Below are 20,732 nucleotides of genomic sequence, written 5' to 3'. Positions count from 1 at the left end.
TAGAAATGTAATGTGAAAATCAAACTTATTTCAGGTGAGAAATGACAAGACAACAGAAAACATTTGAAGATTTTGTAGTTTTCTTCATTGTAAGCATTCAATAAAATGCCTATCCACTTGATTTGCATCTACAACAACCCCAAACGGAAGGTTTATCATCTCTTGTGTATAAGTGAGGCAAGTAGTTGTTATGGTTTGAGTATGATGTGCCCCACCAAAGTTCCCATGTTAATGCAAGAATATTCAGAAGTGAGATGATTAGATTATAAAAGCTATACCTAATCAGTTCATCCTAATTTGAAAGTACTATTGTGCTGGGTAGTAACTCCAGGCCTATGAGGCAAGGCTGGAGAAGGTGGATCACTGGGGGTGTGCCCCTGGGGTTTGGATCTTGTCCTCCTAGGTCCACCCTTCTCTCTCTGCTTCCTGGCCATGAGCTGATAACTTTCCTCCACTGTGCTCTTGGCCATGATGCTCTGCCTCACCTTGAGCCCAGAGCAGGAGTCAGTCAGCCATGTACGGAACCTCTGAAACTGTAAACCAAAATAAACTTTCTTTCTCTAAATTGTTCTTGTCGGGTATTTTGGTCACAGCATCAAAATGATGACAAACTCACTAGTGTTCAGTATGTTTATATAACTTGTGAAGATTTCATATCTGATAAGTGGCAGAGCCAGGAATCAAATAAGTTCTTCCTGACTTGAAAACCTACATTCTTTCCAATTATAGTGCATCATAAACATAATGTAATGGCCATGGGAAAAGCAACTATTTATAATATAGTAGACTTCATTACAGTCTGCTATATTATAGCCCTGGAAGGAACCTTGCAGGAATGGTAGATTGTACGGATTTATTTTTCTCAGTATACTCTTTTGGCTAACTTCCTAACCATGCTGGCCATCATCAGAAAGGGTCTAACAGTAAAATAGGAAACAGTGTCCTCACCTTAATCCATAACCAGGGAGCAGTGACATTTGGAGCATAATTCTGGGTGGTCATCTTACAGAAAGATGGAGTAGAGTTGGAGATAGATCAGGCAAAGGGCAATTGAGATCAATCAGGGTGTCCTGCCTTAGGATTACAGGCCAGAACTTTTAAGATTTATCAATGTTGAGGGGAAGAAGATTGGCATTTATAAAATAATTGTACACAAATTCTGGAATTCTAGACCTCAAGAAGAAAACATGAACCATTTTGGGACAAATTTTTAAATTTTGTTACTTTTAAATTTTGAAAAGACATATTGTTAAACCTCAATTCATTAATTCATAGAACCCTTATATTAATGCCTGATTCCATGGAAGATTCTGGGGAAAACAGTAAGACAGTCTGTACTCTCAATAAACTTCTCATCTAGTGAGAAAAACATGCTTGTTGAAGATATTGTGTGTGTGTGTGTGTGTGTGTGTGTGTGTGTGTGTGTGTACTCCGAATGGAACCCAGGAGTCTCTACTACTGAACTACATTCCCAGCCCTTTGTATTTTTTATTTTCAGACAGGGTCTCACTAAGTTACCCAGGATGGACCCTAATTTGTCATCCTCCTGCCTCGATCTCCCAAGTAGCCAGGATTATAAGCATGACTGCTGTATCTGGGGATCATTTATAATTTTAAGTGTTAGTGATAAAATAAAGGCATGAAGGTTTAATATAAAAAATAAGTTCAACATGTGAATAAGATTCCTTAATGAACTACTAAGGAGAGCAGGTGATGTTTGTGTTATACCCATTCCATTTGGAAGTAGAAGTCACAAAAAATTATATCCCATTCAAAGATGTTGTCAGAAGCAAAGTATTTGGCTAACAGGGTTACTGACATTTCCTGACTTCTTGGAGTTGTCTTTTCTTGTTCTCCGTTTACAAGATGTTGGAATTGTAGATCGTGCTGTTTTAAGAATAGCCTTGTACATACAAAGGAATTTGCAATCAGTTATTTGTAATACAAGTAAAAAAACCAGAAAATAAAGGGGGAAAATGTTCTCACATAACCAAAATTGATGTTATGAAGTCCATGTAAAGTCCATGTACAAAAACTTCATAGCTTAATTATCTGGGCACAGTAGTATAAGCCTACAGTCCCAGTTACTGGAGATTTTGAGACAGAAGGGTCCCTTGAGCCCAGGAACATGGCAAGACCCTGCCTCTTAAGAAACAAACAAACTGAAACTCCAGTTTACTTATAGGAAGAGCTTTCAAGCATTTGTGCGAACCTATTATTTTATACACAGTTCTAACAGGTTTGGTTTTCTGATCCCAGTCCATGACAAACACTAACTACTCAGCAGATTTACTAAGCTCTTTGAGAGTTAGTGACTAATAAATCAACTAATAACCAGACACTGAAACAAAAGAAAATCAAATTAACCAAACAAGTGAAACAATAAAGCAATCTTTCACATTTTAGAAGGATTCTCTACTTTGCAAATAGATTTACCAATGTTATTTCCAAATAGTGACTTCTATTGGTAATATTTAAATGTTGACTTCAAAAAAAAGTTTATATGTTGATACCCAGACACTGGAAAAGAAGAAAATCAAATTAACCAAACAAGTGCAACAATAAAGCAATTGTTTGCCTTTTAGAAGGATTCTTCACTTTGCAAATAGATTTACCAGTGATATTTCAATTAGTGACTTCTATTGGTAATATTTAAATGTTGACTTCAAAAAAAAAGTTTGTATGTGACTTTTAAGGAAAACTTTTATTAAGAATGTGCACTTGTAATGAATTGAATTGTAATTTCAATACAGGAAGCAACTAGATACGTTTTTAAATTGTCTGCTAATCTTAGTCTTTGTACTGAGGAACTACATACTGTTCGCTGTCACATAGATTATTATTCTTATTATTCTTTCCATTAGAACTATTTTATATATTTATTATTGTTTTTTAACACTTAGAATAAATATTTAATATTTATTGATGTTCTTCCTTGTCATACTCAGTTTGGACAGTTGGAACTTATCAAAGATCCACTAGTAGTCTGCAAATTTCAGCTATATATTGGGAGTTGAAATGGAAACTACCCCAAAGAATAATTAAATAATAGATGCAGATTACTCTATAGCACAATGTCAAATCCACATTGTAAAACCATGACATGAGACAAGTGAAAAATTATTGATCTTTGCCAATTTCAAATTTTTATTCTTGGTAAAGTTCAAAATGTTCTATTGTATGTTTTCTAGGATATCATCTGGATTGAATCACTACTTTGAAAATTAAAACTCAGAAATACTTCTGCGAGCAAAAGCAATGTTAAGTAAGGAAGAATGTAAAAGTCTAAAACAACAGGATCTCTCACTAATTTTAATTACATCTCTATTAAGTTTGACATTGGATTTAGTCCTGGGGCTCTATCTGGAGCTTTTATCCTGAGTATCTGTAATACAGTGTTCTCTGAGAAGTGACATGAGCTGCTGGTGATTTGGTAAAAACCTCAGGTCATATTCACCTTTCCCTTCACTAGACCTCTCCTAGTTTTCTGCTTTGACCTACACTAGTCCTGTGATGAGGAACTTCAAGGAATGATGATAGTAGCAATCCAATTTCAATTTAAAATTCTCCTCAAATGACTGTTGAATCCATTCAGATATTTGAAAATTATTCCTCTGGCTCTTTTGATGACTTTAGACACCTGGCTATGAACTCTTGGAAAATCCTAACAAACAAGCAAGAAAAAAAAAAAATCTCTTTTAATTTGATCTTGGTAGTGGAATGTGGTTAAGAACTGTTTAGGCTTAGGCTTGGGCTCAGGTTCAGGAGCTAGAGTGGAACTGGGTTCAACTCCTGTATTCACCACTTAGTAGCTGTCAGTGAATTACTTAAACTTTCTCCGTGCCCCAGTTTTCTCAGCATTTGTTATCAGGGATAATAACCGTACCTTTCTCAAAGGGCAAATGTGAGGGCTGGAGAAATTAACATATGAAAAGTGTTAAGGCAGGGGTGGCACATAATCTCAGTAAATTTAGCTATTGTCATTAATATGTTGTTATAGCATTGCTATGTGTTTGTGTAAAGTTTTATTAACCAAAAGGTGAATTGCATCATGTTATCTCTGGTCCTATACTTGGTGCTGGGGCTGAATAGGGAGGAAAAGAAGAAGCAAAAGATCCTGAGGTGAACAGTCGTTGATTCTCCTTAATAAATTCACAAACTTATGAGAATCAGAAGTTTCTCCTGAAAAATAGAAGTCGTGGCCCATTCATTTCTCCTTCCTGTCTGAACAATCTATAATTCTAGCATTCCTATGCAAAACCAGAAGCTATGAAAGGGTGGCAGAAGGACCCTGATGGCACTTTGTCTGCCAAGGACATGTGGGATTCACCCAGGGAGCAGGGTGTAGACTGTGTAGCTATGAGAGAACTTTCAAATATCTCATTGAAATCTGTTACCAACCCTGTTCAGCTGTATATATCAAACTGGCAATGAGGTTATAAAGTATGAAAGTGCAGAATGTGTTCTATTCATATATTTTACTATTTATATTTATTAGACAATCCAAACACTGACAGTGAATTCGATGGGAAAAGAGAACTTTCATAATATAATTTCAATTTTAAAGTTTTCCCTTCTTTCTCACTTTCTCAAAGTCATAAAGTTCTGACAGCAGAGCTAGCCAGTTCTTGATAAGCAGCACATATCTGTCACCTCCCTAGAGCTGGCATCTATTTTAATAGCACAACCCACATCAGAATGCCATTTAATAACTTGAAAAGCACCTTCATATCTATGATCTCATTTAATACACAAAACCTTTGAGGGAAACTTCTTGTTCCCATTTTTCAGAACCCATGTGTAGCAAGCTGTTTCCACTGTAAATGTTTAACATAATATGAATATCATTTAGGTTTCATTGATAAAAATGCTTTTTGAGCGTACTACATAGTATTGAGACACATGAATGACCCAAATGTAATAAATAGTATTTCCTGTATTTAGAGGGGAAAAGATTCCCCATACTTCAGCTCAGTCAGGAGGAACAGATTATTCAGTGGTACCCAGTGTCTCTAAAGCCTATGACTGACACCAGAGTTACAGTTTTCTCACCAAACCAAAAGGTCTGAAAGCCAGAGGTAGACCTCCTTGTCGCAGGGGCTTAGCTCTGCAGGTTATATTTGCAGCTTTGGCCAGGATGTTTCCTGATGTGGTGCTTAAGATGGATTCCACTTTCTGTCCTTCTCGTGCACCCTGTTCTCTGTCTCTGGAAGTTGACGCATGTGGAGTGCCTCAATGGGCTTCTTTGCCCTCTGATTTTCTAATGGGACCATTGTTCAGCTAATGGAAAGTACCTGCAGCATCTCAGAGGACAGAGGAAAGTGAAGTCTGGATTCAATATTAATTTCCCTGTCTCCCTCCCCCTCAGGTCACCACACTTTGGTCGCAACACTCTTGTTGAATGGCCTTCTGTAGCTATGCACTCCATACCTGGCAATCATTCTTTGCCTTGCCTAGTTAACAGTGTCCTGGTTGTTGTTAGCTCTAGGGCACATCCCTGTTGCTTTTCCTTATTTTATTTTCTCGTATTTTATTGAATCCCCATTTGAGTGTGCCATCTGTTTCTCTCCAGGACCGGAACCCATATGGTAACTTAAGTGATAGCACCTACTTCTGCTGTTCAAGCATCATATAGACAGTGTTCAACAAGACTTCAGAAAAATGATTCTGTACAGCTCAAAAAGTTTCCTCAGTTTAATCCTTAGTACATTTGGAATATGAATTAATCTCTAATTAGATTCTGTTTATTTTTTTCTTTAGCAACATACCTCATCTACAAAGAAATATGTGATCTAACAAGTAATTATAGTTACATGTTAATGTGACACTTACTATAAGTAATTATTAAATATGTCCTTATTTTCATGATCAAATTACTAATGTACCTACTCCCAGTTAGGCAGATTACCTATTCTTTCAGCATCTATAATTCCAATTATTCTTTTTTCAAACTGAACAAGGCATAGAGACTATCAGAATGGTCAGAATGGTCTGAGGGCCTGCATGTATTTCTTATTTCTAGGAAACCTGCTCTATCAATCTACTTGGAAACAAATGGTCTTTTCATTAAAAAAAGGAAATAGCCATTCTTTTCTTTTATTGTAAACAAATGGGGTACAACTTGTTTTTCTGTTTGTACATGAAGTAGAGGCATACCATTTGTATAATCATACATTTACATAAGGTAATGGTGTTTGATTCATTCTGTCATTTTTTTCCTCTCCCCCCACCCCTCCCACCCCTCTTTTCCCTCTATACAGTCCCTCCTTCCTCCATTCTTGCCTCCCTCCCATCCCCCATTATGTGTCATCATCCGCTTATTAGCGATATCATTTGTCCTTCGGCTTTTTGAGATTGGCTTATCTCACTTAGCATGATATTCTCCAATTTCATCCATTTGTCTGCAAATGCCATAATTTTGTCATTCTTTATGGCTGAGTAATATTCCATTGTATGTATATACCACAGTTTCTTTATCCACTCATCAATTGAAGGGCATCTAGGTTGGTTCCACAGTCTGGCTATTGGAATTGAGCAGCTATGAACATTGATGTGGCTGTATCTCTGTAGTATGCTGATTTTAAGTCCTTTGGGTATAGGCCAAGGAGTGGGATAGCTGGGTCAAATGGAGGGTCCATTCCAAGTTTTCTAAGGAATCTCCACACTGCTTTCCAGAGTGACTGCACTAATTTGCAGCCCCACCAGCAATGTATGAGTGTACCTTTTTCCCCACATCCTCTCCAACACCTATTGTTGCTTGTATTCTTTTTTTTCTTATTGTAAACAAATGGGATACATGTTGTTTCTCTGTACATGGTGTAAAGGCATACCATTTGTGTAATCATAAATTTACATAGGGTAATGTTGTTTGATTCATTCTGTTATTTTTTCCCTTCCCCCCACCCCTCCAACCCCTCTTTTCCCTCTACACAGTCCTTCCTTCCTCCATTCTTTTTGCTTGTATTCTTGATAATCGCTATTCTAATTGGGGTGAGATGGAATCTTAGGGTAGTTTTGATTTGCATTTCTCTTATTACTAGAGATGTTGAACATTTTTTCATATGTCTGTTGATTGCTTGTAGATCTTCTGTGAAGTATCTGTTCATTTACTTAGCCCATTTGTTGATTGGATTATTTATATTCTTGGTGTAGAGTTTTTTGAGTTCTTTTTATATTCTGGAAATTGGTGCTCTATCTGAAGTATGAGTGGCAAAAATTTTCTCCCACTCTGTAGGCTCTCTCTTCACATTACTGATAGTTACCTTTGCTGAGAGAAAGCTTTTTAGTTTGCATCTATCCCAGTTGTTGATTCTTGCTTTTATTTTATTTTTTTTTCTTTTTTTATTTATTTTTATTTTTAAATTTATTTTTATTGTAAGCAAATGGGATACATATTGTTTCTGTTTGTACAAGGAGTAACAGCATACCATTTGCATATTCATAAATTTACATAGAGTAATGATGTTTGATTCATTCCATTATTTTTTCCTTCCCACCCCTCCCCTCCCACCTCTCTTTTCCCTCTATACAGTCCCTCCTTCCTCCATTCTTGTCCCACTCCCACCCCCCATTAAGTGTCATCATCCGCTTATCAGTGAGATCTTTCCTCTTTTGGATTTTTGAGATTGGCTTGGTCTAAAATTTTCTTTCCTTGATGTGTCTTTTCCTGGTTTGGGTATGAGGGTGTTATTAGCTTCATAGAATGAGTTCGGTAGGGTACCCTCCTTTTCTATTTCCTGGAATACTTTGAGAAGTATTGGAATGAGTTCTTCTTTGAAGGTCTTGTAGAATTCGGCTGAGAATCCATCTGGTCTTGGGCTTTTCTTGGATGGTAGATTTTTAATGGCTTCTTCTATTTCATTGCTTGTATTGATCTGTTTATATCGTGTATGTCCTCCTGGTTCAGTTTGGGAGGAGCATATGTCTCTAGAAATTTGCCAATGTCTTCGGTACTTTCTATTTTGTTGGAATATAGATTTTCAAAGTAGCTTCTCATTATGTTCCATATCTCAGTGGTGTCTGTTGTGGTATTTCCTTTTGCATCATGTATTTTAGTAATTTGAGTCTTCTCTCCTCTTTGTTAGTGTGGCTAAGGGTTTATCTATTTTGTTTACTTTCTCAAAGAACCAACTTTTTGTTATGTCAATTTTTTGAATGGTTTCTTTTGTTTCAATTTCATTGATTTCAGCTCTGATTTTAATTATTTCCTGTCTTCTACTACTTTTGCTGTTATTCTGTTCTTTTTCTAGGGCTTTGAGCTGTAATGTTAGGTCATTTCATTGTTGACTTTTCATTCTTTTCTGGAATGCGCTCCATGCAATGAATTTTCCTCTTAGTACCACTTTCATAGTGTCCCAGAGATTTTGATATGTTGTATCATCATTCTCATTGACCTCTAAGAATTTTTTAATCTCCTCCTTGATGTTTTTTGTTATCCACGTTTCATTCAATAACATATTATTTAGTCTCCAAGTGTTGGAGTAATTTCCTTTTTTTACTTTGTCATTGATTTCTACTCTCAGTCCATTATGATCTGATAGAACACAAGGCAATATCTCTATTTTTTTGCATTTCCTAAGGGCTGCTTTGTGGCATAACATATGGTCTATTTTCGAGAAGGTACATTGTGCTGCTGAGAAGAAAGTGTATCCGCTCGTTGATGGATGGAATATTCTATATATGTCTATTAAGTCTAGGTTATTGATTGTGTTATTGAGTTCTATGGTTTCTTTGGTTGGATTTTGTTTGGAAGATCTATCTAGTGGTGACAGCGGTGCGTTAAAGTCGCCCAGAATTATTGTGTTGTGGTCTATGTGATTCTTGAAATTGAGGATTTGTTTGATGTACAGGGATGCACCATTGTTTGGGACATAAATATTTACTATCGTTATGTCTTCCTGCTTTATGGTTCCCTTAAGCAGTATGAAATGTCCTTCTTTATCCCTTCTGACTAACTTTGGCTTGAATTCCACTTTATCTGATATAAGGATGGAAACCCCTGCTTTTTTACTGAGTCCATGTGCGTGGTAGGTTTTTTCCCATCCTATCACCTTTAGTCTGTGGATGTCTTTTTCTATGAGATGAGTCTCTTGCCGGCAGCATATTGTTGGGTCTTTCTTTTTAATCCATTCTGCCAGTCTATGTCTTTTGATTGATGAGTTTAGGCCATTAACATTCAGGGTTATTATTGAGAAATGATTTGTATTCCCAGTCATTTGGCTTATTTTTGGTTTTTAAGTTGGCTTGGTTTCTCCTTTGAGTGGTTTTTCTCTAAGGTAGTTCCTCCCTTTGCTGACCTCCATTGTTGTTTTTCATTTCCTCCTCATGGAATATTTTGTTGAGAACATTCTGTAGTGCAGGCTTTCTATTTGTAAATTCTTTTAACTGTTGTTTATCATGGAAGGATTTTATTTCATCTTCAAATCTGAAGGTTAGTTTTGCTGGGTATAGGATTCTTGGTTGGCAACCATGTTTTTTCAGAGCTTGAAATATGTTGGTCCAGGCCCTTCTATCTTTTAGAGTCTGGGTTGAGAAGTCAGCTGCTATCCATATTGGTCTCCCCCTATATGTAATCTGATGCTTTTCTCTCGTGGCTTTCAAAATCCTATCTTTATTTTGAATGTTAGGCATTTTATTATAATGTGCCTTGGTGTGGATCTGTTGTGATTCTGTGCATGTGGTGTTCTGTAAGCCTCTTGTATTTGATTTTCCATTTCATTCTTCAGGTTTGGGAAATTTTCTGATGATATTTCATTGAATAGGTTGTTCATTCCTTTGGTTTGTATCTCTGTGCCTTCCTCAATCCCAATAATTCTTAAATTTGGTCTTTTCATGATGTCCCATAGTTCTTGGAGATTCTGTTCATGATTTCTTACCATCTTCTCTGTTTGGGCGACTTTATTTTCAAGATTAAATATTTTGTCTTCATTGTCTGAGGTTCTGTCTTCCAAGTGGTCTAGTCTGTTGGTGATGCTTTCCATTGAGTTTTTTATTTGGTTTATTGTCTCCTTCATTTCAAGGATTTCCATTTGGTTTTTTTTGAGAATCTCTATCTCTTTTTTGAAATGATCTTTTGCTTCCTGCAGGTGCTCTTTCAGCTTATTGGTATTATCATTCATTGCCTGCATTTGCTCTCTTATCTCATCCTTTGCTTTGCAAATCATCTTAATCATGTATAATCTGAAGTCCTTTTCTGACATTTCTTCTAACATACTGTCATTGGATTCTGTTACTATAGAATCTAGATTTGTTTGGATCATTTTCTTCCCTTGTTTTTTCATGTTGTTCATGTATCTTCCCCTCTAGTGCTGCAGATCTGGGGTATTGCAGATTTCCCCCTATAGGCTTATAGTGGCCCTATAGGTGTCCAAAACCCTTTCTTTAAGGGGAGATCAATATTAGCAGTACCCAAATCAGACACTATGCAATCCTAGACCAAATAGCCCCTGACAATGAGCTTCAAGCCTCCAGCAGGCGTCTCAGGATGGGATTTGCCCCACCCGAAGATCAGAGCTATGGCTTCCAGGATCATCCAAGATGGCTGCTCTGGCTTCCAAATGTGTTGGCAAATGGGGAGCTGCAGCTCAGGGGTGGACGTGGTCAGCTGGAGGTCCTGGAGACAGGATGCAGTTGGTCCGGCAGGGGTCCTGGAGGTTGGGTGTGTTTGGTGTGGTTGTGGGATCCAGGAGGCCGGGTGCAATCAGTTGGTCTGGGTTCCCGGTGATAGGGCACAGTCAGTTGGTCTGAGGGTCCTGGTGGCAGGGAGCAGTCAGTTGATGTGAGGGCCCAGAGGCAGGGAGTGATTGGTTGGGCTGAGGGATCCTGGAGACGGGACTTGGTCAGTCCGGCCAGGGGTCCTACAGGACCTGGCTGTTGTCTCAAAATGGCGGCAGCCACGTGTAATCAAACCTTCAGGTACTGTAACAGTGAACTTGCAGGCAGCAGCAGGCAGCTGGTTCTCCACTGGCGGTCTGCGTTCAATCTGCTGGCAGCTGTCAGTCGATCGGGAGGTGAACCTCGAGCGTTGGGTGATGGATAGGGGTAAGGCAGGTGATGGACAGGCGAGAGGCAGGCAAATAGCCTGATTCTTGCTTTTATTTCTTGTGCTATGGGAGTCCTGTTAAGGAAGTCTGATCCTAAGCCAACATGTTGAAGATTTGGATCTACTTTTTCTTCTATAAGATGCAGGGTCTCTGGTCTGATTCCAAGGTCCTTGATCCATTTTAAGTTGAGTTTTGTGCAGGGTGAGAGTTAGAGGTTTAATTTATTCTGCTGCATATGGATTTCCAGTTTTCCCAGCACCATTTGTTGAAGAGGCTATCTTTTCTCCATTGCATGTTTTTGGCACCTTTGTCTAGTATGAAAAACTGTATTTATTTGGGTTTGTGTCTGTGTCCTCTATTCTGTAACATTGATCTACCTGTCTATTGTGATGCCAATATGATGCCTTTTTTGTTACTATTGCTTTGTAGTATAGTTGAAGTTCTGTTATTGCGATACCCCCTGCTTCATTCTTCCTGCTAAGGATTGCTTTAGCTATTCTGGGTTTCTTATTCTTCCAGATGAATTTCATGATTGCTTGCTCTAGTTCTGTGAGGTACATCATTGGAATTTTAATTGGAATCTGTATAGCACTTTTGGTAGTATGGCCATTTTGACAATATTAATTCTGCCTATCCAAGAACGTGGGAGATCTTTCCATCTTCTAAGGTTTTCTTTAAGGAAATAGCCATTCTTTGGGGCCACTTTAAGGTTGCTTTTTTTTCCATGGTCATATCCCTAAAATAACCAAGGACAAATCTATTTTAAAAGTTATGTTCTCATTTGAGCTACTCTTTTAATTATATAGATAATAGTAAAGCATATATGTTCTTATTTGAGAATCAAATGTTTATTAATTAAAATATAAATAGCAAATTTTTATTGAGTGCTTGCTCTACACCAATAGTAGATTAAGCACTCAGCAAGTATTATCTCACATAATGCTTGTTACAACCCTACAAGGAAAGAGTGAACCAAGATAAGTAACTTGCCTGTGACAGAAACAGTATGAGGGCCCAGGAAGTTTGAATCCAGAGTTCCCGAATTTTACAATAATAATAAATTTGTTGCCTAAGGATATTTTTTAAATGATTTTTCTAACTTGGAAAGAGTTGCTATTATACAGAGTTCTCTAGACCTAGAGCCACAGAAAACTTCTTGGACTTTTTCTTGATGGTCTTCCTATGAAGAGTAAAGGTAAGCTGCCAGAAGACAGAAGCACCAGGAAGGTGGTCACACAAGTGGAGAAGTAGCCGTCTCCAGAAGGCAGGCAGGCTTCATGCGTTGATAGATGATAGCCTGGTGTGGAAACCTGCAGATCTCTAGGGAAAAAAATTCCAAAATCACCCCTGAGGACGCAGCCCTGAAATGGTTCTCTTCTGTCCAAATTGCTCTTTCTTTTAAAGCATAAGTGATGTTTTCCTAGAGATATTTTCTTAAATCGATAACATCATCTCCTAATTTAACATAGCAAAGTTAAAAACATAGGAATGAATTTTTTCTCCTCCCAAATAACAGAACTACACAGTATTAATATCCTTTCAAATATTGCAGCTGTTTTGAGCTTTCCTTCTTTTTGCAATTTACTAAAGCCTGGAATATAAAAATAATTGATATAGTTAAAAACAAAGGAAATGCTATATGAAAAAGAAGTTGCATGTATTTGAGGTTTCTCTCTCTTGTTCATCTTTCTTTAAGAAAATCTTGTCTTCCCCTGGCCCTTCTTTTTATTCCCCTTGGTGTGACATGTATATTGAGCATGCTGACATGTAACGGTTGATTCTAGTTTTTCTGTTTAAGATTTGGATAGCTGACATATTGAGGGTTCACTCTATACCAGGTGTGGTATAGTATTATCTGCTGTAATCATCCAATCTACTCTATGAGGTGGATTCTGCACTTACCATTTGTTATGGAGTGAAACTGAAGTTTAGAGAGTTAAGGTCAAATTAATGATTAGGATTTAAATCCAGGTTTATCTTCCTCCTGTGCTTTCCTAAGCCCTTGCAATATAGCTGTCAAGATGAGGTACATGGATCTGAATATTTATTTATTGATTGCAAAGCAACATTAAAATGTGCATTTAGCCCAAATTTTTAAAAATACTTTTAATTTTGAAAAATAATTTTAGAAATAATTTCAGTTGTTATTTCAATCCTTGCTCTAAACTATTTACAATGAGGAAAGTCATAGAATTCCAGAGAGGGGAAAGTCATAAAATAACAGGAAATGAAAAGAAAGGAAGTAGAATTTGAGGTGTTTTTTTTGTGTGTGTGTGTGTGTGTGTGTGTGTGTGTGTGTGTGTGTGTGTTGCTGGGGATTGAACTGAGGGCCTTGTGCTTGCAAGGCAAGCACTCTACCAACTGAGCTATATCCCCAGCCTTGGAATTTGATATTTAATGAATAATTGATGCTTTTATCAGATGCCAACCCGAGTTCACAGTTCTATATATTCACTAATCCTTTTTTTTTTTTTTTTAATTCTCTACCTTCTGCTTTTCATGAATAACATGCTCACAGCTCTCAAAGTTAATTCTTTAAAAAAGCTTGTTTTGGGGATCCTAAATACAGGCATTTTAGTGCATTAGCATGTAATTCATTTGGACCTTAGACCTTGAATTAATCAAAACACTTCCATATGTTCTTATTATCTCATCACCCGTTTTGAATTTCAGTTTTTTTTAGTCATGATTGTTTTACCTTTTATATTTTGAATATGATTCTCACTAGAAGAAAAGGTAATCACAAAGAGGAGTTGTGAACTTTTATTTCCTCATTATCTTTTTAATTCTTTTTGTTTTGAATTCATAATTATTCTTAAACCTGTTTACAGCATATACTGACAATGATTTCCTGACAGTGTTCTTAATTTCATATCATTTTTTATTTCTGCAAATGTAGAAAAGTTGACTCATACATTTAAATGTTTAAAGCAACAAAGATTTGGATTGAAATTTCTGATTAAACAAATAATGTATGCTAATTATAGAAATTTATGGAAATATGCATAACCACTGTTGATTTGTTTGTGTGTGTGTGTGGTACCGGAGATTGAACCCAGGGTCACACACACTGGGCAAACTCTCTACTGCATCCTCAACTCACGAATTCAAACTTTTTTTTTTTCTTTTTTGTACTGGTAATTGAACTGGGGATCTTGCACGTGATAGACAAGCATTCTATCCCCAAGCAGTATCCCCAGGCAGACTTTTTTAACCTATTTTCTTAAAAGTTTGTATAATTATTTTATACTTCTTAATATTTATATACATATTTAGAGACAAGGTCTCACTTTGTGGCCCAAGCTGGCCTTGAACTTGCTATCCCCCGCCTCAACCTCCAGGTAGCTGGGATTACAGGCATGTGCCACCATGCCCAGTTCAATATTTATACATTTAAAGGCATCTATGTTTGTATCTTATTTTTAAAGACATTTTAAGTGAATTGGTTCAGCTGATTTTGTTCTTCATATTGTAAGTCATATTTACATCAGAAAATATCAGTTTTATTCTGGACTATTAGTATACAGTGATGTATTTTATTTATTAAAGATTTATGGAAGTTATGGACAAATCATTATTTTGGTTGAGAAACATGTTGAGCGTCTGACTTAAGTATTTTTAAAAGCCTAACATATTTCTGTATTTTTGATGAATTTACAGCTCTTAAAATAAAGCATCTTTATTCATTTTTAAACCTCATATAATACTGATCATATTATAAAGTTATATTATGCACATATACTAATACATAACAACAAATCCCATCATATGTACGACTATAATGCACCAATGAGAAAAAAGTGTGGAGGGGAAAAAAAAAACCTACCATATACAAGTTCAAGGCCAACCTCAGCAACTTAGTGAGACCCTGACTCAAAATAAAATCAAACAACAGCTGGAAATATAGCTCAGAGGTACAGCACCTTTGGGTTAAATTCCTAATTAAAAAAAAAAAAAAAACCTGCTATAAATTTAACTTTAATCACAGTTATAGATACTGATATTCAGAAAGTGATCCATCACCATGGAGGATTTGTCCTTTTGTAATTTTTATTTTTTGCTGAATCCAGCATACAGATGCTCCTCAATTCACTATGGAATTACATCCCTATAAACCCACTGAAGTACGATTGGAAATATCAGAAGTCAAAGTGCATTTAATATACCTAACCTAACAAACATAACTTGTGGTCACAAGGTTGACTGGGACCTACAGTTTACTGAGGCTGCCCAGCACTTTGAGAGAATGAATGGTATATCTCCTATCACCAGCCCAGAAAAAGATCAAAATTCAAAAAACAATTTCTATTGAATGTGTATTGCTTTTGTATGATTATAGTAAAAAAAAAAGTAAGCTAAACCATTGTAAGTTGGAGACCATTTGTACACTGATATTATTAAGCATGTATAGTCTTTACCAAAAATATAAACACATGGTAAGCAAAGAATCAATCTTTTTGAATGCCTGATTATTGAATGAAACATAAAGAAGATGGAGTGAGGTAAGGTAGTGGATTTGGCTAATGTGAAGTTAGTTATCATTGCCTTTTCAAAGGGGAGTTTATCATAGGAGGGGTAAAAGCAGAATGGTGGGCCACTCTGTTTATCTGATTTTTGAAATTTCATAGTTACAATTGTGTAACTCCATTCAAAAAAGCCATATAACTTTTTAAAGTTCAAACTAAGATCTGAGTGACAGACTTCTATGCTAGAAAGATCATTTTTTGTTATTACTATAAATATCTTTGTCCCAGTTTTAAAACGGGATTGATTACCCCTAATAGCAGAAATTCTCTTTATCCTCTCAAGACTGGTTTATGAATTTTAGAGAAGTGACCAGAAGGTTAAGATGGCAATAGTATGTTTATCTAAGAAATAGGTAAGAAAATACCAAGAGAAGATCAGTTGGGAAAAGTTCATCATCAATCACCACATCTCATAATGCTTAATTTAAAATTCTATTCAATTTTAGTCACACTGAAGAATGTATTTGTGGTGTTCAACTTTTCAAAATTTTGATATACTCTTGCTTATGATATAAAGTTCAAAATCTGATCATTATAATATTAGCTTCAATTAGCAACATGGGGAAAATGCACAATAAAAACCTGAGACTTTGAGGGCCACGTGCCCAGATTGCCCCATCCATTCCTTTTTTTCTGTGCTGCATCCTGGGATCATGGCACAAAGCCAAGGTAATTTCCAGAGATTGGCAGTGCCCTGCCAAATGCACAGCTGCTGCTGTCTCCAGCCCTTGCCTACTAATTTTGCATAAACCACTTCCTCCTCTTGGGGCCAAGAAATTCTCAGGGCAGGGAAAGTGTGCCTCGAGGGAAGATACAGGAGCATCATTTTGTGTTCCCTGCAGACCCAGAACCTGTCACAAGGCTAGCAGTAGAAGTTGCACATCACCTATGGGCTTCCAATAGCAAGTCCTACTGGGAAGGGTGATGTTCCAACCTTGCCCTTTTCCTTTCTGACAGTCCTTATTTTTTTTCCATTTAGCTCTCAATGTTTCAAAATCTTGCTTTATTTCCTTTTCTTCTAATAATGACTAGCATTGATTTCTCATTGTGTTAGTCAGCTTTATGTCGCTGGGACCAAAATACACAACAAGAACAACTTAGTGAAGGGAAAGTATATTTTGGCTGAGGGTTACAGAGATTTGGTCCATGACTGGCCAACTTCATTGCTCTTGGCCCAAGGAGAGGCAGAACATCATGGCCAAAGAGTGGAGGCAGAGAAAAACTGCTTACCTTATGTCAGCTGGGAAGGATGGTGGCAGGTGGGGAGGGAGAGAGACAGAGAGAGAGAGTCAGAGAGAGGAGAAGGGGTTCAGGGCAGATGCACCCTTCCAGGACACGCCCCTAGTGACCCACCTCCTCTAGCCGAGCCCCACCTGCCTACAGTCACCACCCAGTCAGTTCCTTCAAACTAGGATGGACTAATGAGGCTACAGCTCTCAAAATCTAATCATTCGCCTCTGAATAGTCCCTCACCAATACTGGAGCTGGGGTGGGGGGGGGCACCTCATATCTAAAAATAACACTCATGAATTAAAAGAAGAATGGTCAGTTGCCCTGAGGGTATCTGAACCAAATTGGGACAGGGAGAGAGGAGCAAAGAGGGCAAAAGGCAGCAAGAGAGCCGGGCCTCCTGCATACCCTCAGCTTCCACTTGCCAGTTCTTCACTGCGCAATGGCAGCGTGTGGGCGTACATACAAACACAGGTAAAATTTAGATATTTTTATCCTCCTACACTCTTCTTAAATGTAGAGTCAGCTCTGATCATATTTGAATATAGTCATGGTGATGGTTTTTCTTTCCCTTTGTTCTTGTGCCTCTCAATTTTTCTGCCTTTCTTGATTCACATTGGACTTGATATTCCTGGTGAGCGTGAGGAAAGCCTATTTGCACATCTTTACGCACACCTTGAGGTTGACCTCACCTTGCCCACTCAGAGGAGTGCTGAATCCCAATAGTAGCAATCCCTACTGCTCTGTTGAGATGGGTAGGGATGTTCTAGGTGGTGCTTGTGCTTGGGAGTGGCTTTAGGACATCTATAGCACTCTGGTTTTGTTTGCTTGTTTGTTTTTGTGGTGCTGAGGATTGAACCTGGGCCTCTTGCCTAGGGAAGCATCTACCACTGAGCCACAGCCCAAGCATGTAATAACACTCTGAATTGCTATCATTTTTGTCATCAGTGGTCATGATATCTGGCTATTTGTTTCTCTTTGGTTAACAAACAACTAGATTAGTAGAAGGAGTTAGGTTGAGGGAAGAGAATTTGTCCTCGCTCTGCCACCACTTAGTTGTTAGTTTGAGCAAATCAGCAATTTGAGATTTGATTCTCATGTAAAACAAGTGAGTGAACTGTATGAATGTCCTGCTTTTTCTTGCTCTCTTAAATATCAAACTGCATGTTATTATTGTGATTAGACTCATTCCCAGTGTTTGTGGGATAGGTCCACTTCATACTCACCCTTACTCTCTTAGAAACAGGAAGAGATTGTGAAACAAAAGTGTTTTTCTGGGGCTGGAGTTGTGGCTCAGTGGTGGAGCGCTCGTCTGGCATGTGTGAGGCCCTGGGTTCAATATTCGGCACTATATATAAATAAATAAAAGATCCATTGACAACTAAAAGATATATTTTTTAAAAAGTGTTTTTCTAACGTTTTGTGTATGTACCCCTTGCAATATGTCATCAGGCATCAAAAACTGAAAAAAAAAAAAAAAAATATAAAAACCAGAAATTTACCAGGAATTAATATGAAAATTAATATGAAGTCCTGAAGTTTGATTTTTAAAAATAAATCGTACAAATAGACATTTGACTGAAATTCACATCTACATTTGGGGACTTGCATAATTCTCCAATTTGTTGTAAGCCAATAGCCTCATGAATGTCCTGTACAACTAGGATAGCCTGGAGTCCCAGTGGCAAAGCAGACTGGAAATAACTGCTGAGGCAGTGGCCAGTCAGATAGTATGAAGTCAGCAGTCTTAGAAGAGATGAGGCCCAACAAGGTCGAAAAGGTCAAAGACAAGAGACAGCCCAAGGTTGTGACTGGTAACAGTGAGAAAACTAAACTGTAATGTCGAAGTGTAGAAATGAGTACAGAGAAACAGGACGGGGAGGATGAGGTAGGGAGAATGGGGGCCAGTTCAGCAAACATCTACTGCTGTAACAAAGGCTTCCAGCTTTTCTCTCTTTTTTTCTTTTTCTTCCAACCTTATAATCCCAGGCAGCTTCCCAAAGCCTAGAGTTCATGCCCTAGAATTTAAATTCCTCTTAACCTGACCTCTTCCAGTTAAAGTGATCTCTCTAAATGTGTTTAATAGAAGAATCACCTGCATTGTATCCAACACTCTCAGCCCGCGTGTGAGGCGAGTTCCCTTTATTATACCCTGCTCCTCAACCTTGGTTGCTATTTCATTATTTCTGGGTCATCTGCCCTCTCACACATGCCCTGGTCATTCCTGCTTCCCTGCCTCTGCTGATGCTTATTCCGCCCTGATTTCCTTCCCTTTATCACATCTGGTCTTCAGAGGTTCATTTATCCTGTGGTAGCTACTTCCGCCCCCATTATCCTCCCCCTGTATAACAGAATATGGTTCATTCATCCTGGGGAGGGGCGAACAATCCCCTTAATGTAATTATTAACTCCTTAAGTAGTTTGTGAACTTTAAAAGGTTCACAAACCAGAAAAGTTTTCTAGAGACTGCATGGTATAGAAGAGAGTGGGATTAGGAAAAATAATCTGATTTTCAGTGTGACCTTCATTTAACATATATCTCTCACCAGAATTAATTTCCCTCTGTGAAAAATGGGGATTTATGATCCCATGCTCTGAGTTCCTTACACAGGTAATCAAAAGTTTATATCTAATCACTACAGGTAACCTCATTTTTTAACCTATTAAGAACTCTAATAAAGTGAAGGATTATCATAAGTTCCATCATGTTATTTTAAAAAGGCAAAGGGATTTGGGAATCTGAATTTTGAGCTAGATTTAATTCCTGCTCCACTACTTAATATATTGCCTTTTAAAATTTTTCTTACTTCTCTTGCAAAATGAGAATGACACTAACAAGGATTATGGTGATAGAGCTGGCTTATATACCAGTTTGTAGGAGCCAATTGTCAAATATTTAGAAACTTTGTAAGCAAAATGTTAAGCCCCTATTAACTTGAAATCTGCTATGGTGGGAGTATTTATACTGGGGAAATAAGCAAACACTACAAATCAGATGCTTATTGTTTTGGAGAGTTGATTTACCAGTACATAGTTGATAGTTCAAACAGTGCTGTGTAAATTATAAAGCACTATCATTAAAATTAGTGATGATGCTAGGCCTGGCGGTGCACATCTGTAATCCCAGAGACTTGGGAAGCTGAGGCAGAAGGATTACAAATTCCAGGGCCAACCTCAGTAATTTAGTGAGATCCTATCTCAAAATAAATTAAAAAAAAAATTAAAGTCTGGGAATGTAGCTCAGTGGCATCCCAGGTTCAGTCCTCAGTAATGAAAATAGTAATGGTAATGATAATGTTCTGTGTCCACAGAACCTAACCTGATATGTCCAGCACTGCTCCTGGTACATTTAATAAATACATCTTTAACTTGTACTATTTAGAAACTTCTGCACCTGAGCTAAATGATCCCTCATTTTTACCTCTTTTCAAATTCTTCTCTACAAAGTTTCTTTCTTTTTTTTTTTTTTTTTTTTTTTTTTGCGGTGCTGGGGATTTGAACCCAGGGCCTTGTGCTTGCAAGGCAAGCACTCTACCAACTGAGCTATATCCCCAGCCCAAAGTTTATTTTTCAAATGAGAAAACATAAATAAAAATCTAGTTTAGTGCACGACACACAGTGGACTTTAAATTCTCTACTTCCTTAACTAAGCTAATTATCTCCTTATTAAACCTTCCTTTCTTCTGGTATTTCATGTCTCAGTTATTGAGACTGTCCTTCTGTCCATATCCCAAATAAATTACTTGAAAAGGCTCCCCCTCTCCCCTTTTCTCCATTTCCATGTCTATGATCGATGCTTAAACCTTATCAAAACAACCTCTTAAATCTATCCTGTTCTCTTTGTTGCCATTGCTACTGCCTTGGTTATGTTCATCATCATTTTTTCTTGAACTCTACCTCCTAACTGATCCTTTAGCCTTTCCCTTCAGTCCGA

General features: G+C 37.5%; 1 protein-coding gene across 11 annotated transcripts in view; it reads left to right on the top strand.

Moving 5' to 3' along the window:
* Positions 1 to 20,732, top strand: part of MAP3K13 (mitogen-activated protein kinase kinase kinase 13) — a 182,404-nt gene that overhangs the window by 103,439 nt on the left and 58,233 nt on the right. The window contains exon 1 of one of the 11 annotated variants that reach the window (XM_079100609.1): positions 13,462 to 14,271. The exons of 8 other annotated variants lie outside the window; for them this stretch is intronic. The gene's annotated coding sequence lies outside the window, so the exon portion shown is untranslated. Of the gene's footprint in view, positions 1 to 13,461; positions 14,272 to 16,838; positions 17,273 to 17,305; positions 17,569 to 20,732 lie in introns of those variants that run through there. 2 more of the 11 variants (XM_079100601.1, XM_079100602.1) reach the window with 2 other exon arrangements.

This window comes from Sciurus vulgaris (assembly GCF_902686455.1).
Source record: "Sciurus vulgaris genome assembly, chromosome: 10".
Lineage (NCBI taxonomy): Eukaryota > Metazoa > Chordata > Mammalia > Rodentia > Sciuridae > Sciurus > Sciurus vulgaris.
This window is presented reverse-complemented; position numbering and strand designations above follow the sequence as displayed.